The following is a 12,319-nucleotide window of genomic DNA, read 5'->3' as shown; positions in this document are numbered from 1 at the left end:
ATAAAATAATCAACATGATATTACAATTTAAAAATTAAAATTCATTTGGAGATATGTTTTACCCATATTCTAAACTAACATATTTTCAACTATTATGCGTATCTCATCAAAATACTTGTACATTAGCTATTCCTGTTTCAATAAAATAATCAACATGATATTACAATTTAAAAATTAAAATTCATTTGGAGATATGTTTTACCCATATTCTAAAGAAACATTCAACTTCGATTCCAGATTTTAATAAACGAAACTTTGATTTCCAACTATTATGAGTATCTCATCAAAATACTTGTACGTTAGCTATTCCTGCTTCAATTAAATAACCAACACGATGTTACAATTTAAAAATTAAAATTCATTTGGAGATATGTTCTACCCATATTCTAAAGAAACATATTGAACTTCGATTCCAGATCTTAATAAACGAAACTTTGATTTCCAACTATTATGCGTATCTCATCAAAATACTTGTACATTAGCTATTCCTGTTTCAATAAAATAATCAACATGATATTACAATTTAAGAATTAAAATTCATTTGAGATATGTTCTACGCATGTTCTACAGATCCATATTCTGAATATGTAACATATTCAACTTCGATTCCAGATTTTAATAAAAACGAAACTTTGGTTTCCAATTATTATTCGTATTTCATCAAAATACTTTAAGTTAGCTATTCCTGTTCCAATTAAATAACCAACACGATATTATAATTTATAAATTAAAATTGATTTAGAGATATGCTATACCTACATTCTAAAGAAACATATTCAACGTCGATTCCAGATTTTAATAAACGAAACTTTGATTTCCAACATTATGCGTATCTCATCAAAATATTTGTACGTTAGCTATCCGTGCATCAATTAAATAATCAACACGATATTACAATTTAAAAATTAAAATTCATTTGGAGATATGTTTTACCCGTATTCTAAAGAAACATACTCAACTTCGATTGCCGATTTTAATAAAAACGAATCTTTGGTTTCCAATTATTGTTCGTATTTCATCAAAATACTTATACGTTAGCTATTCCTGTTCCAGATAAATAACTTTTAATGCGGTTAGCCAACGGTTTTGATAAATTTTTCGGTTAAATTGTCAAGGTTTTCCAACTAACTCATTTCCTTTTTATCACCTCCTTAAAAGGAAAAAAAAAAGAGAAATTATTAAATAATTCCTTCTGCTACAATGGCAACGACCGAGCACAATTTCTTTGATAATCAAGTATTAAGCAAATGTACGTTGAAAACGCCGTTATGGCAAAGCTTGAAAGTAATCATATGCATAATTATGTCATTGCGGATAAAAAAGATTTCAACGGTGACTCCAAGAGCTTTTAATTGTTTTATTTAATCAATTATTTTTGTAGAATGCTGGAAATTTTTTATTTTTTTAGAAGGGCATTAATTTAATACAACGGCTCGCTTTCTCACAGACAAGACAAGGAAACACTTTTTCTATTTACCTATACTTAATTTTAAAAAAAAATTCTTTAAGAAATAGAACATCGATTACTGTAGTCAGAAACGAAAAAATAATACCATCGTATATATAATTTAACTAATAATTTGTGTAGTTAAAATTTTCAGTCTTTTTTTTAAAAATACATACATTCAAAAAATAATTTTCAAAATTTACTGTTTGTTGTACCCAGTTAATTATTTTCTCACAACTATAATATCTAAATAAATTGTATTACTATTTTTAAATGAAAAATAAAATAGATTTTCTCGTGCTGAATATACATTATGAACTGAATAAAAATAATTTATTTTGACTAATTAAACGTTTTTCAAAAACAAACAAAATTTCAGAGCTGAAAAAATTCAATTTTTTTTTATTTAATTTCAAGTTATAGAAGTAAACTTTTTAAAAATATATTCTAGTTATTTATTATTTAATTGTGTATAAGCTATAAGTTAGAATTTGTCTCGTTTTATTTTAAGAGTTCTCGTTTTATTTTGAAATAAAACGATAAAAATTTAGCTTGTAGCTTACACGCCATTAAATAATAAATAAATGGAATATACTTTTAACAAAGGTATCGACGAAGAACTATTATTGTGAGTTAAAATAAATTGTTTTTGAGAAAAAAGTTTTTAGACTTAGGAGAAGATATAATCTTGTGTTAACGTACTTGAGTCGAACAACTCTCCATGTGTCATAGCATGCCATTGTACTTATTTATTATCACACTTATGTTGTTGTAAAGTTTTTTGACATAGCATGATACTACAAAAACGCTTTTTAAAACATATCTGATATGGAAATAGAATAAAACATGTCGTAACATATATTGAGACATGGTTCTTTTTTCCTTTAAAAAACTATTCACAATGCTGATTCCTTTCAAAGGGTATAAAAGAAACTAATTCTTTACAAAAACATTTATATTTTCTTATTAAATGTTGAAAACATTTCACTAATACATTCAATGTCAAAAATAAAAAAATAAGTAGTAAGAAATAGTAACTGTCTTAACCATATTTATATTTTTAAACTTTTTTTTACATTAGTCAAACAGTAGGGAAACAACATTTTTATTTACTAATTTTTTTCTCAGGGAACTCTGATTTAAAAGCTAATTGCAATTACTAATGATATTATTTAGAGGCTAACACTCGGTTAGCCAGGCTTAGTATCAGCGGAAAATTGTTCAATGATATTTAATTGTATGTCTATCATTCATTCTAGGACTTTATACTATCATTGTCACACTTTTCACCTAATACCACCGAAATCACGCTTTTTCATTTATATAAACTGATATTAAATACTGTGAGGTCAACTAGAAAGATTCTTTATGAAATTCTGCAGAAAGCGAAGAAGGAAAAAAAAATCGTAAACATCTAGATGAAATACAAATAATTCAGAAAACTATCGACACCTTAAAATATGTAAGGTACACTGAAAAAAGATTTTTCTTTCTTTCTTTTTTTTTCAAATTGTATTTGTGACGCATTTTAAATTCACGAGGACGCCATTTTGGAACAGTATTAATTTTTTCACAATAGAGATGTCCAAGCCACAAGCTGAACATGGCTACAGGCAACGTCAGAACAAATTCATATTTTACGTAATTTCGTATTGCCATAATCATTTGAATAAATCTTAGAATTACTCAATAAAAAAGTGTCAGAGTTATTGTTATGGAAACCATTTTCTCCGAAATCTCTACTTATCTAATCGCTTGAATTGAAGAAACTTGAACAAAACATCAGACGACAATTTTAAATAACAAAAGGCGACATCAGGAACACATTTCGAACAAAGAAAACCTGTGACATAATACGAGGCAAGTCGTATTTTTCAGATAACAGTGTTTTATAGCCCATTTCTGGTAAAGGGGGTATTTGTGTCACTAGAAGCATATTTCGAATAAAAAAAAATAAACAAACATAAAAATTCGAAAGATGAGGAAATGGAGAAAAAGCATCAATCCACTCCTGCCTTTCAAATCAACATTCTCTGTGGCATACATGAATTTTAAATTTTAGCAGACGATACTTAAGCATTTCGTTACTTCTGCGTTTTTGGCAACAAAGACCACGCCTTGGTTTTGTAAATAAACAAGTATTTGTTATGAAAATTTGCAGTTTTTTTCTAAAGAAGGGCAAGAAATATTTTGAAGACACGGATCAGAGAATTAGGCATTTCCTGTCCTGAATGTTATTATAATTAACCAGAATAATTATTATGTAAAAATCAGAAAAATTTAAAATAATAATATCTCGGATATTTGTTAGTTGTTGAATACAAGTTTAATTTAAGATAAAGCTTGCGTGCCAATTAATATCTAGAAAAAAAAAAGTAGGCTAAACTGTTTTAAAAATCATTACTGATAGCTATTCATGTTTAGAACAAAATAAAATGTCTACAATTTATAATTAATCGTTTAATTAATCGTCTAATCGCATAATTAATCATAATTTTCGTATAATTAATTGTCAAATTTTCATCATTCGATTTCCGACGGTTGACTGTGAAATTACTTTTTTGTGGCTTATCATTGTTTTCCAGTAGGGATTTTATTTACGTAAAATATATTATGATAGATTATCATTAAAAATAAATAAATTTATCATAGACGCTTTTATCTTGTTAACCTTTTAAAACTCACTTAACTCTTTTTAAATTACTTCATTCGTTAAATTACTTTTTTTTATGGGCGTTACAAATCATTACATCTTATATTACGGTTATTACCCCATTACTAAAATAACACTTTCAGATAACAAAGAAATCACCATTTCTCAAAATAGTTCCAATTCCTCTAAACTTAGCTTTTAACGCCGATTATTTGCGGGCACTTAAATTCTTCCTATTATTGTAAATCGTTCCGACTCAGTGACTACACGATTGCTAACTGCAACTGTAAATCACAGTTAGTAACTGCAGCCGTAACTTGAGTACTTTTTGAATGGATATAGAAGAAGAGTTTTCCGGAAGGGGTTTGTAGGGCTTGGCGAAAAATAGGAAGTTTAGTGACAATATAAACAAAAAAAAATAATGCTAAAAAAAGGCATTGGATAGTGTGTCACCTTAAAAAAGAACAATAACACCCCTTATTTATAGAGAGGGGGGATATGCAAATGTAATGACTCATATGAGCACATACTTTAAAAATTTTTTTCTCTTTTTATTATTCGAATTTCACGCTTGGTTCGATTTTCACGTGTTGATTAAAGTGATTTTTCATCTGGTCCTTCTATGATGTTTTTTTTTTCTTTTCGAAATAATCTAGTGTTTCATCAGACGTTTTTTGCATACCATCCTCAAATTTCAATAGTTTGTCCTCAAAAACTTTAAAAAAATTTGAGGACAGATGACGTCTTCAAATCTTAACATATTCTCAAGTGTCGTCGAATTTGTCCGAATAGTTTTTTTGTATGCAATAAAATTTCAAAAATAATAATAATGATAAACAGAAATGCGAATGTTTTTAAACAAGATAAATTTGTCTTCCTGATAATATAGAAGCGAAAAACAAAAAAGTTCCTAACTAAAACTAATAATCATGTACTCCATTTCACATGCGTGCTACTCAAATGGAACTGAGTTTTAGAATTTTCGTTGGCACCATTATCAGTAGCAGTCAATACATTAGCGTACTTTATATCCATGTAAACTATCAGTTCTATGAAAAAGTTTTAAGTTTTGAGTCATTCACCTTCTTTAACTCTAATAATAAACATGCATTTAACTTATTTTTTAAATACTAGGGAACAAGGCGCTAGCAAACAGCGAAATTGCTAGTTAAAGAAACCAAATGCTAGTTACAGAAAAAGGCAGCATCGAAAATTGCAAGCAATTTCTAATGGTCTGGATTTTTGTTAGATTTTGCGTTATTTTCCCTCACTGATTTTTTAAATTCCGATATTTTTATACGATGTCATTAAACACGCAAATTTCGAATTAGAGTAATCATTTTTGAACGCTCTCGATTAACGACAATTACGTCGGTAATCCTCATTTATTTTTAATAATTTTTTCGATCGTTAATTTCGTTTTTTTGGTAATTTCCACGTGAATTTTCAAAACTCAGTTTTTTTAATACGATAATATTATGACACTTAAAATTTGAACTCAAGTAATCACTTTTTGATTTGATTATGATGATTCACGGCTTTTCCGTCGATAATCCTTATCGTTTTCTGATAGTTTTCTCTGCAGTTATTTTTCCTTTCTACGGCATTTATTTTAGCTATCATTTTTACAGGCATTATTTTAGCATTATTACAGGCATTATTACAGGCATTATTTTAACGGCATTTATTTTCTCGGGAGTTATTTTTTCATTTTTTACATAGTCATCCCAATTCCGATATTTTTAATACAATGTTATTATGAAACGTGATTTTCAAATTTGAGTAATAATTTTTTGACGTACTTCGTGACGATCCGACGTAAATTCACCTCGCTTTGCGATCGTTTTTTGGAAATAATCGATTTTTTGGTTTTTAACATAGTTTATTAAATTTTCTGATTTTTTTATAATTCCCGAATTTCGAATATAAATAATCACTTTTTAAAGTTTTTCTCGAGACTATTCCATGGTTCGTTTACGTTCTTTTCTCTCCATTTTCTCGACAGTTATTTTTTGTTTTTAGCGTCTTTTTCACGTAGTTCTTTAAACAATGATATTTTTAACATGTACTTGCGACATGTGAATTTCAAATTTGACTAATCACTTTTTGGCTAATCATTCTCCATTTTCTCGACAGTTATTTTTCGTTTTTAGCGACTTTTTCACATAGTTCTTTAAACAATGATATTTTTAACATGTAATTACGACACGTGAATTTCAAATTTGACTAATCATTTTTTGACGCGCCCAATTCGCGACTATGCCGTCCGTCGTAAATCAAACGTTATTTCCTAACTGTTTTGTTGGCAGTTGTTCAGCTAGTTGTCTTACTTCCGGAACCGGAAATTTCCACGTCACTTTTACAATCACGATATTTTAATTAATTTAACACAATGTATTTTTTCGCAAATAAGTTGCGAAATCCAACCAATTATAAGTTGCGAAATCCAACCAATGTATTTTTTCGCAAATATCCAACCAATTATAAGTTGCGAAATCCAACCAATGTATTTTTTCGCAAATAAGTTGCGAAATCCAACCAATTATTTTACTTTCTATGTATATAACAACCCGTTTTATACGTATTAACCAATTCGTTACATTACTTAGGTTAAGTATAACAGACACATATCCATTATTCTAATAACTATTATCTTCTACAGTCTACTTATCAAAATAACTTCTTTTATGTGACCCATGAGTCAGTCTTATTAGTAGTTTCCTTTATATGTGACACGATAAGTTGGGAAGCCCTCTGCATCTTCCAATTTAGTCACTCAAATGTTCTTTCCTCAAAGAACACCTGACTCATAAAAGCGATGGGCGCCAACAGGTAGATTAGACGTCTAGATAGTCCCTCTCTAATGCTGTTTTTAGAAGTCGTGGCGCGATTATAAGTGATTAGGTATTGGAGTTGGCGTCGCAAATGACTTTTTAACGATCCACCCACAAATGGCATTTGTTGGGAGAGTAAGTTGGGATCTTTCTAGTAAAATTATTAATTCGGAAATGATAGTATCATTTCGAGCGACTTAATTAAACGTTTTGTTATTTTCTGATCTACCCTTTATGAATTTGACAGAAAATAATATTGAAATTTTATTTTTTATTTTATAACCTTCGTTGAACAGCGGACCCAATTTTTTTTTCGAGTTAAGGTTCAACTCCGCACTCATGCAATTTTGGATCAAATCCAGAAGACAAGGGAACTCCTGGATCAAGTATTCGGAGAAATTTACCTTGGTGGAGTACTTTTTTGGTGGAACTAACCCGCATTTGCGTTACATGGAGAGGAAAACAAAGGAAGCTTCCCACTGTTAGCCTGACTGCAAGAGGGCTCTAACCCATGATCTGTGTACCACTGAGGATATTTTTAGTCAGCACTGAGGTCGGTGCGAGCCGAGAGTGAAATTCGTATCGACCAGATATCGCTTGGATTGGAACACCGGTCACGTGATTGGGAAACGAACGCTCGATCCCCTGAGCCACTACTGCCCAGTCCCCCGTTTTTCGTAACCGTCGTTAAACAGCCGACCCAATTTTGAGTTTATGACTATCTAAATTCATCTCCGCAGTCGTGTAATTTTGAACCCAATCCAGAAGACAAGGGAACTCCTGGATGAAGTATTCGACGAAATTTATCTTCGTGGAGGACTTTTTGATGGAACTAACCCACATTTGAGTTACATGGAGAGGAAAACCATGAAAACCTCCATCTGTTAGCCTGACGGCAAGGGGACTCCAACCCATGATCTATCTCACAATGAGGATATTTTACGTCAGCACTGTGGTCAGTGCGAGCCGGGGGCGAAAGTCGCATCGACCACCCACCGCTGGGATTCGAACCCGGTTCACCTCTTTGGAAGGCAAACGTTCTATCCCCTGAGCCACCACGGCTTGAATGACTTAATTAAACGTTTTGTTATTTTCTGATCCACCCTTTATGAATTTGACAGAAAATAATATTTTATTTTATTTTATAACCGTCGTTGAACAGCCGACCCAATTTTTGGGTTTACGACTATCAACGTTCAACTTCGTAGCCTTGTAATTTTGAACCCAATCCAGAAGACAAGAAAATTCCTTGATCAGTACCCCCAGAGGTATTGATTTGTTTTGAGAACTTGGAGGATTTTGTGACCCCGACAGATTTAACGTGCACCAGTCACCATTTAATATACGGGGATTCATCGGACGGCTGGATTCGAACTCCCGTTCTCACGATTGTGAGTCCAACACCTTATTAGCCAGGCTATCCTGGTCCCAAAAATAATATCAGAGTTTGTTATGATTATATTACCTTTTCTTAGCCTAAATTTGTCGGTAATTCGCCACTTGAATGAAATGAAAGGCATTGAAAAATCTCGCCAAATTGGTGGTTTTTGAAACGTCCAGTAGTTTTTTAAATATTTAAAATTAATGGTCCGTTTTAAGCTAAGATAATTTTTCTAAGATAGGGTGTGCGGTATTGGTCCTCGTTAAATTGTTCTACCGTAAAGTGCTCGTCTTCTCGCAGGTCGTCAGGATACCAAAGAAGAGCAGCCAACCGCACTGCAGAGGACCAAAATTACGATAGCATGTGTTCGGATTATTCTCGGGGATATTTCCCAGATCGTCGCCAATAGCCGATTGTGTATCTCTAGTTTGTTATATTCGATTTGATATTAATTTATTCGTTGATATAATTATATTTATTCGATATTTTAATATCTATTGAAGATAAATTAGGAGAAACCTGTTCAGAGTATCAGTTAAATGCATAATGGGCAGTGGCACTTGACCTTAAAACACATCAGTGTAGGGAATACCGGGCAAATGTATACCAGACAGTGGCGGATATCGATCATTCACAGTAACATACATATTTTGAAAGTAAATTTTTGCGTTTTGCAAAATACAAATAAAAAATACGAACTCGAAATTATGAATAAATATCAAAACACATTAAAATATAAAATATTTAAATTCGCGTTTATAGTTCTTAGAATTGCCTTATCAAAGTCTAATTGCATAAAAATTCTTGACCTTTTCCTTTCAGATCAAAACATCACATTATTCATTATAAATAATAACTACAGCTGAAAATCCAAAAAAATTATTTTTATATTTTTAAACAATAAAAAGGGATTTATAAACTTAATAAAATCTGCTAGATAAACATGATTATAGTATATAATTTACTCATTCGTAACGAAAACAACTTAATTTTGTTTGTAAACAGAGAGTATATTAGTTTAAAAAAGTAAATTGGATGTTTTTAAACTTACGTGGAAAAACAGGCTTTGTTTGCTTCTGAAATTCCATGGTGATATCGAATCCAGCAGTTATTTCCATTTCAAGGTCAAGAAAATGTGTTTACAAGTTCAAATTTTAAATAAATTATTAAAGAACTATCTGAAGTAATAGTTATCGGATATCCGTCAAAAGTAGTAGTAAATTTTTATGATGATTGTTAGCGTGCATTGGAAAAAGTGTCTTTCATCCTTAAAAATCGATTACTGGAAAAATAGTGCAGATGGTGCAGCACTGAATCTTTTCAACTGCTCCGTATTTAAATCATTACCATCGAGCTTTAATCAAACTTTTTCCGAATAAACTATTTAAAACACAATTGAGGCGGTTAATGTTACAAAAGGATATGTAACATTTTTACGAAAAGAAGTCTTTTGTTAGTTTAGGAATATCAAATACCGAGTAATTTTCTAGACTGCTAAAGAAGAGAACCCAACAATTTGGAAGCAATTAAAACAATCTTTCCACAATTTAGTTTTTCTCGAAAGAGCAAATCTGTCTCATACCATCTCTTAACACTAACCGTTTCAATTAGCATTGGTCACACAGTGAACTGATCATTAAGACACGGTTCCCAGCAGATCACCGAAGTCAAGCAGCACTGGCTGCTGTCAGTGTGCGGGTGGGTGACCACTTGGATCAGTTTGCGAAAGATCCGAGGGTGTGAGGTATCGGTCCTCGTTAAACTGTTCTACCGTAAAGTGTTCGACTTCGTGTGCATGTCGTCGTACTGCAGAGAATCAAAATTGCGATGACACGTCTTCGGATCATCCTCAAGGATGTTTCCCAGACCATCGCCAATAGCCCATTGTGCAGCTGTATTTCGACGTAAATAAAGTACCTACCTACATCTAACCGTTTTAGGGTTCCCATTAGTCGAAGGTTTGTCATTTCGCCAAACACTTAGGAATGTTGAGATAGCAGGTTCGAGCCCATCGTAACTCTGGTTGCATCTTTATGCTTTTCTTCTCTAATTTGTGCTGTATTTGAATTTGCTTTCTAGCCATTTTTATATTGGAAGCGCAAAGCGTAATTCTTACATTCAATTCAACTGGATTTAAAACATAAAAACTTTCCTTTCTGAACTTTATTTTGAACACATTTTAGAAGAGGTGAGAACTCTTGATAGAAGTATCGGTTGCTGTTTCATTCTATTTCATGACCATCGTTGAACAGTTGACCAAATTCTTGGGTTTATGATTACTTATGTTCAACGCCGTATCCTTGTAAGTTTGAACCCAATCCAGAAGACAAGGTAACTCCTGGATCAAGTATTGGAGGAAAGTTGCCTTCGTGGAGGACTTTTTGATGGGACTGACCAGCATTTGCGTTACATGGGGAGGAAAACCACTGAAACCTCCCACGGTTAGCCTGACGGAGGCAAGGGGACTCTGGCTCATGATCAAACAAAGCACAAATAAAAAATCCTGCGATGCGCTTGCCATCGCATTCGAACCCGGTTCACCTCATTGGAAGGCGAATGTTTTATCCCATGATCCATTACGGCTGGAACAATGAGCTATTGCCGACGGTTTGGGAAACATCCCTAAGGATTATCCGAAGACATGCCATCACAATTTTGATCCTCTGCTGATGGGATGGCTCCCCCGCTTCGGTAGCCCGACGACTTGAACGCGAAGTCGAGCACTTTACGGTAAAACAATATAACGAGGACCAATACCGCGCACTCTCAATCCCTACACAGGCTGATCAAAGTGGTCACCCACCCGCACACTGGCCGCAGCCATTGATGCTTGACTTCGGTGATCTGCAGGGAACCTTGTCTTAACGATAAGTCCATTGCGGAACGAGAAAAATATCGGAACATATTTGTTTTTGTGAGAAACTTTTATCATTCGAACTAATTAATATTTGAGTTAGGAGTAAATAACCACAAAGATTTTTATAGTAAGGTGGAAGGTAATATAAAACTCTAACTGATGGGAGCAATTTAAAGTGGAACTTTTCGATGCGGCTAATTCGTTGTTTCCTACACGAATCATTGTCGTATAATTCAAACAGCCCATCATGAAAATTTGCACTTGGCTCAAAAGGGCACCTGCATAAGGAGATTAAACTAGGGTTAACTAATCTGTACTAACCAAGGATTCCCTAAAACTAAGTTAAAAATTGAATCTGCTACTCCAGAGCTATCTCTAGAAGAACAATACTTAGTGATTACAGTAATTATTAATACAATTAAATAATAATACAATTAAACATTAATACAATTAAATTCAAAGGATGATTAAATATTTTCGGTAAGCAAATGTGGTTAACTTCCGCATCTAAAAAACGAGTTTGGTTAATCGCTAATCTCAACTTGTTTCAACAGCGACTTAGCTCAATTTATAAACGAAGTTTCTAAATAAATGAAGGTAGCTCGTTGTAAATTAGCAATAGACTTAGACTATCTCGTAATAAATTAGCAATAGAATTAGACTATCTCGTAATAAATTAGCAACAGAATTAGGCTATCTCGTAATAAATTAGCAATGGAATTAGACTATCTCGTAATAAATTAGTAATAGAATTAGACTATCTCGATATAACTAGCTCGATATGACTTAACGATCTCGATAGCTCGATATGTCTTAAGGATCAGTCCCGCAGTGGACTGATCGTTAAGACACGATTCCCTGGACTGATCGTTAAGACACGATTCCCAGCACATCACCGAAGTCAAGCATCACTGATTACGGTCAGTGTGCGGGATCAGTCTGCTGTTGTTGTTGTTGTTCATTTACGTCGCACTAGAGCTGCACAATGGGCTATTGGCGACGGTCTGGGAAACATCCCTGAGGATGATACGAAGACATGCCATCACAATTTTGATCCTCTGCGGAGGGGATGGCACCCCCGCTTCGGTAGCCCGACGACCTGCACGCGAAGTCGAGCACTTTACGGTAGAACAGTTTAACGAGGACC

The 12,319-nt window shown here is 32.9% G+C and overlaps 1 protein-coding gene across 1 annotated transcript in view; it reads right to left on the bottom strand.

The window, feature by feature from the left end:
* LOC107450466 (PP2C-like domain-containing protein CG9801) overlaps window positions 1-9,519 on the bottom strand; it is a 130,500-nt gene extending 120,981 nt beyond the window's left edge. The window contains exon 1 of the mRNA XM_071185117.1: window positions 9,367-9,519. The gene's annotated coding sequence lies outside the window, so the exon portion shown is untranslated. The remainder of the gene's footprint in view (window positions 1-9,366) is intronic.
* Window positions 9,520-12,319: the final 2,800 nt, after the last annotated feature.

The sequence above is a fragment of the Parasteatoda tepidariorum genome, chromosome 9, assembly GCF_043381705.1.
Source record: "Parasteatoda tepidariorum isolate YZ-2023 chromosome 9, CAS_Ptep_4.0, whole genome shotgun sequence".
NCBI classification, from domain to species: Eukaryota; Metazoa; Arthropoda; class Arachnida; order Araneae; family Theridiidae; genus Parasteatoda; species Parasteatoda tepidariorum.
This window is presented reverse-complemented; position numbering and strand designations above follow the sequence as displayed.